General features: G+C 39.0%; 1 pseudogene; it reads left to right on the forward strand.

Annotated features, from left to right (window-relative positions):
• The first annotated feature begins 3,557 nt into the window (after positions 1 to 3,557).
• LOC136380834 (cold shock domain-containing protein E1 pseudogene) lies at positions 3,558 to 5,986 on the forward strand (annotated as a pseudogene).
• The last annotated feature ends 233 nt before the right edge of the window (positions 5,987 to 6,219 follow it).

Genomic DNA, 6,219 nt, shown 5'->3' on the forward strand with positions numbered 1-6,219 from the left:
TAATAGCTAATGAAGATGAGTATCTTTTCATATATCTGTTGGCCATTTGTATTTCTTCCTGGGAGAAGTGTCTGTTCATGTCCTCTTCTTATTTTTTTATTGGATTGTTTGCTTGTTTGTTGTTGAGTTTTATGAGTTTTTTGTACATTTTGGATATTAGGCCCTTATCTGAGCTGTTGTTTGAAAATAACATTTCCCATTTAGCTGGCTGGCTGTCTGTTTTGTTGTCGGTTTCTCTTGCTGTGCAAAAGCTTCTTAGTGTGATGTGGTCCCATTCATTTATCTTTGTCTTCACTTCCTTTGCCTTTGGAGTCAAATTCATAAAGTGCTCTTTGTAACCAAGGTCCATGAGTTTAGTACCTATGTCTTCTTCTATCCTCTATGTACTTTACTGTTTCAGGTCTTATATTTAGGTCTTTGATCCATTTTGAATTAATAGTACAAGGTGACAAACTGTAGTCGAGTTTCATTCTTTTGCACTTGGCTTTCCAGTTTTCCCAGCACCATTTGTTGAAAAGGCTTTCTTTTCTCCATTGTGTGTTGTTGGCCCCTTTATCGAAAATAATTTGACCATGTGGTTTTATTTCTGGGCTTTCTATTCTGTTCCATTGGTCTGAGTGTCTATTTTTCTGCCAATACCATGCTGTTTTGATTATCATGGCTCTATAATATAATTTGAAGTCAGATATTGTAATGCCCCCAGCTTCGTTCTTTTTCCTTAGAATTACTTTGGCCATTCAGGGTTTTTTATAGTTCCATATAAACGATGAGTTTTTGTTCCATTTCTTTAAAAAATACCATTGGAATTTTGATGGGAGTTACATTGAATTTGTATATCGCTTTGGGTAATATTGTCATTTTGACTATATTTATTCTTCCTATCCAAGAACAAGGAATATTTTTTTCATTTCATTGTATCTTTTTCAATTTTCCTTAACAATGCATTGTAGTTTTCATTATATAGGTCCTTTACATTCTTTGTTATGTTTATTTCTAGGTATTTTGTTGTTGTTGTAACCATGAAGGGGATTTTTTTTTTTTAGTTTGTTTTCTGATGTTTCATTGTTGGCATATAGAAAGGCAATAGACTTCTGTATATTAATTTTGTATCCTGCGACCTTACTGTATTGGTTTATTGTTTCTAATAGTCTATTTGTGGAGTCTTTGGGGTTTTTTTTTTTTGTTGTTGTTGTTGTTTTTCTTTTCATTTTTTCTGAAGCTGGAAACAGGGAGAGAAAGTCAGACAGACTCCCGCATGCGCCCGACCGGGATCCACCCGGCACGCCCACCATGGGGCGACGCTCTGCCCACCAGGGGGCGATGCTCTGCCCATCCTGGGCATCGCCATGTTGCAAGCAGAGCCACTCTAGCGCCTGAGGCAGAGGCCACAGAGCCATCCCCAGCGCCCGGGCCATCTTTGCTCCAATGGAGCCTTGGCTGCGGGAGGGGAAGAGAGAGACAGAGAGGAAAGCACGGCGGAGGGGTGGAGAAGCAAATGGGCGCTTCTCCTATGTGCCCTGGCTGGGAATCGAACCCGGGTCCTCCGCACGCTAGGCCGACGCTCTACCGCTGAGCCAACCGGCCAGGGCTCTTTGGGGTTTTTGATGTATAGGATCATATCATCTGCAAAAAGTGAAACCTTTACTTCTTCTTTCCCAATATGAATGCCTTTTATTTCTTTCTCTTGTCTGATTGCTCTGGCTAGAACTTTTAGCTCTTTGTTTTATTGATTTTTTTCTATAGTCTTTCTGTTCTCTATTTCATTTATTTCTGCCCTGATTTTTATTATTTCCTTTCTTCTGCTGGTTGCCTTTGTTCTTCTTTCTCTAGTTCCTTAAAATGTGAAGTTAAGTTGTTTATTTGGTCTCTCTCTTGTTTTCTCATATAGACCTGTAGTAATATGAACTTCCCTCTGGGATGCTTTTGCTGCATCCCAGAGATTCTGATATGTCATATTGTCATTTTCGTTTGTCTGTATATATCTTTTGATCTCTGCTTTTATTTCTTCTTTGACTCACTCATTTTTTAGAAGTATATTGTTTAATTTCCAAATTTTTGTGGGTTTGTTTAGTTCATTTTTGCCATTGAATTCTAGTTTCAAAGCTTTGTGGTCAGAGAATATGCTTGGTATAATTTCAATCTTTCTGAATTTGTTGATGTTATTTTTGGCCCAACATATGGTCAATTCTTGAGAATGTTCCATGTACACTGGAGAAAAATGTATACTCTGGTACTTTGGGATGAAATGTCCTGTAGATGTCTATCAGATCCAATTGTTTTAGTGTTTTGTTTAAGACCAATATTTCTTTATTGATTTTCTGTTTGGATGAACGATCTAGAGCCATCAGTGGTGTATTGAGGTCTCCAAGTATGATTGTATTTTTGTTGGTTTTTATTTTTAGGTCAGTTAGGTATCATATATTTTGGTGCTCGTTGGTTTGGTGCATATATATTAAGAAGTGTTATGTCTTCTTGATTCAATGTCCCCTTTATCATTATGAAATGACCATCTTTGTCTCTGATTATCTTTGCTATTTTGTAGTCAGCATTGTTAGATATGAGTATGGCTACACCTGCTTTATTTTGGAGAATCATTTTCCAACCTTTCACTTTGAATTTGTTTTTATCCTTGTAGCTTAGACGTGTTTCTTGAAGGCAGCATACAGTTGGATTTTCTTTTTTAATCCATTCTGCTACTCTATGTCTTTTTATTTGTGAGTTCAATCCATTTATATTTAGTGTAATTATTGACACTTGAGGGTTTCCTATTGCCATTTTATATATTGCTTTCTGACAGCTTTGTATCTTGTTTGGTTCTTCTCTTTTGTTTTTCTGTCATTTGTTTTTGTTTGGCTGTATTCCATACTTCTTTCCTCTGTTTCTTCTGTTTTTAAGCCATGTGTTTCTGTGGTGATTTTTTCAGGGGTGGTTATCATTAAGTAATAAAAAGAATACATATCATATTCATTGTAGTACATTATCTCATGAGTGCTTCTGCACTCCATTCTCCTTTGCTACTAATCTTTGTCCTTTCCCCTTTTTTGTTTTTGTTGTCACAGATTAACCTTGTTTTTATTATGATCTTGATGGATCTTTTACTTGTAGTTTTGTTTTGTTCTTTGTATCTGATCAGATAACCCCCTTTAGTATTTACTAAAATGGGGGTTTTCTGGTAATAAATTCCCTCATCTTGATGGCGGCGCTGGAGAGGGGGCGCTGAGCTGTTGGGTATGAAGTGTAACGGAACAGACTTTACCACCTGAAACTGATGCTTCAAGTTTAGATCAGACAAAGAACATACCTTGAAACAACCAACAAGACCAAAGAAGAGTACACTTAAGTTGAAGACACAACACTTGATCTGAAACAGGAAGTTTGTGCCTACTCAACAGCTTTGAAAGAGCACTTCCCAACGCTGTAGTAGTCTTTGTTTTCTTCGGTGCTGTGCTGTGAGATTGCTCGGTGCAGCAGCAGTTATATTCTTTATTAGCTTGATAGATCACTTTCTCTCGCTCTTTTATTTTCTTTTTTTAAAATACTAGCAACTTTCATCCTTTGAAACGTGTGCTGAAGAAGAATCAGCAAATACTACTGAAAGTGCAATATTTGAATATCACTGCGAGATGAGCTTTGATCCAAACCTTCTCCACAACAATGGACACAATGGGTACCCCAATGGTACTTCAGCAGCACTGCGTGAAACCGGGGTTATTGAAAAAACTACTAACCTCTTACGGATTTATTCAGTGTTCAGAACGTCAAGCTAGACTTTTCTTCCACTGTTCACAGTATAATGGCAACCTGCAGGACTTAAAAGTAGGAGATGATGTTGAATTTGAAGTATCATCTGACCGGAGGACTGGGAAACCCATTGCTGTCAAACTGGTGAAGATAAAATCAGAAATCCTCCCTGAAGACCGAATGGATGGACAAGAAGTGTTTTATCTGACTTACACCCCTGACGATGTGGAAGGGAACGTTCAGCTGGATACCGGAGATAAAATAAACTTTGTAATTGATAACAATAAGCATACTGGTGCTGTAAGTGCTCGAAACATTATGCTGTTGAAAAAGAAACAGACCCGCTGCCAGCGAGTAGTTTGTGCCATGAAGGAGGCGTTTGGCTTTATTGAAAGAGGTGATGTTGTAAAAGAGATATTCTTTCACTATAGTGAATTTAAGGGTGACTTAGAGGCCTTACAGCCTGGAGATGATGTGGAGTTCACAATCAAGGAGAGAAATGGTAAAGAAGTTGCAACAGACTATTGCCTCAAGGAACCGTCATTTTTGAAGATATCAGCATTGAACATTTTGAAGGAACTGTAACCAAAGTTATCCCAAAAAATCAGAATGACCCATTGCCAGGACACATTAAAGTTGACTTTGTGATTTCTAAAGAACTTCCCTTTGGAGACAAAGATACAAAATCCAAGGTGACCCTGTTGGAAGGCGACCATGTTAGGTTTAATATTTCAACAGACCGACGTGACAAATTGGAACGAGCAACCAATATAGAAGTTCTATCAAATACATTTCAGTTCACTAATGAAGCCAGAGAAATGGGTGTAATTGCTGCCATGAGAGATGGTTTTGGATTTATCAAGTGTGTGGACCGGGATGCTCGTATGTTCTTCTACTACAGTGAGATTCTGGATGGGAACCAGCTCCACATTGCAGATGAAGTAGAGTTTACTGTGGTTCCTGATATGCTCTCTGCCCAGAGAAATCATGCTATTAGGATTAAAAAACTTCCCAAGGGCACGGTTTCGTTCCATTCCCACTCAGATCATCACTTTTTGGGCACTGTAGAAAAAGAAGCCACTTTTTCCAATCCTAAAACCACTAGCCCAAACAAAGGCAAGGAAAAGGAGGCTGAGGATGGTGTTATTGCATATGATGACTGTGGGGTGAAATTGACTATTGCTTTTCAAGCCAAGGATGTGGATGGATCTACTTCTCCTCAAATAGGGGATAAGATTGAATTTAGTATTAGTGACAAACAGAGGCCTGGACAGCAGGTTGCAACCTGTGTGCGACTTTTAGGTCATAATTCTAACTCCAAGAGGCTCTTGGGTTATGTGGCAACTCTGAAGGATAATTTTGGATTTATTGAAACAGCCAATCATGATAAATCTTTTTTCATTACAGTGAGTTCTCTGGTGATGTCGATAGCTTGGAACTGGGGGACATGGTCGAATACAGCTTATCCAAAGGCAAAGGCAACAAAGTCAGTGCAGAAAAAGTCAACAAAACACACTCAGTGAATGGCATTACTGAAGAAGCTGATCTCACCATCTACTCTGGTAAAGTCATTCGCCCGTTGAGGAGTGTTGATCCAACACAAACTGAGTACCAAGGAATGATTGAGATCATGGACGAAGGGGATATGAAAGGTGAGGTCTATCCATTTGGCATAGTTGGAATGGCCAACAAAGGGGATTGCCTGCAGAAAGGGGAGTGTGTCAAAGTTCAATTGTGTGTCCTGGGCCAAAATGCACAAACTATGGCCTACAACATCACACCTCTGCGTAGGGCCACTGTGGAGTGTGTGAAAGATCAGTTTGGCTTCATTAACTATGAAGTAGGAGATAGCAAGAAGCTCTTTTTCCATGTGAAATAAGTTCAGGATGGCATTGAGCTACAGGCTGGAGATAAGGTGGAATTCTCGGTGATTCTTAATCAGCGCACTGGCAAGTGCAGTGCTTGTAATGTTTGGCGAGTCTGCGAGGGCCCCAAGGCTGTTGCAGCTCCACGACCTGATAGGTTGGTCAATCGCTTAAAGAACAGCTCCCTGGATGATGCCAGTGCTCCTCGCCTAATGGTTCTTCGTCAGCCAAGGGGACCAGATAACTCAATGGGATTTGGTACAGAAAGAAAGATCCGTCAGGCTGGTGTCATTGACTAACCACATCCACAAAGCACATCATTAATTCATTATGATCAAGTTGGGGAGATTCTGGTGAAGGGTTCTGAATATCTCCCTATTCATCCCTCCCCAAAATCTGGAATACTTATTCTCTTGAGCTATTACACCAGTTTTAACACCTTCCTCGTGTTATGTTTAAAAATAAATAAAATTTAAGAAAACCATTTTAAAATTACAAAAAAAAAAATTCCCTCATCTTTTCTATATCTGAAAATGTTTTATTTCTCCTTCGTATTTGAAGGACAGCTTTGATGGCTATAGTATTCTTGGCTGGAAGTTCCTCTCTTTCAGAA

Source organism: Saccopteryx leptura, chromosome 9 (genome assembly GCF_036850995.1).
Source record: "Saccopteryx leptura isolate mSacLep1 chromosome 9, mSacLep1_pri_phased_curated, whole genome shotgun sequence".
Taxonomy (NCBI): Eukaryota; Metazoa; Chordata; class Mammalia; order Chiroptera; family Emballonuridae; genus Saccopteryx; species Saccopteryx leptura.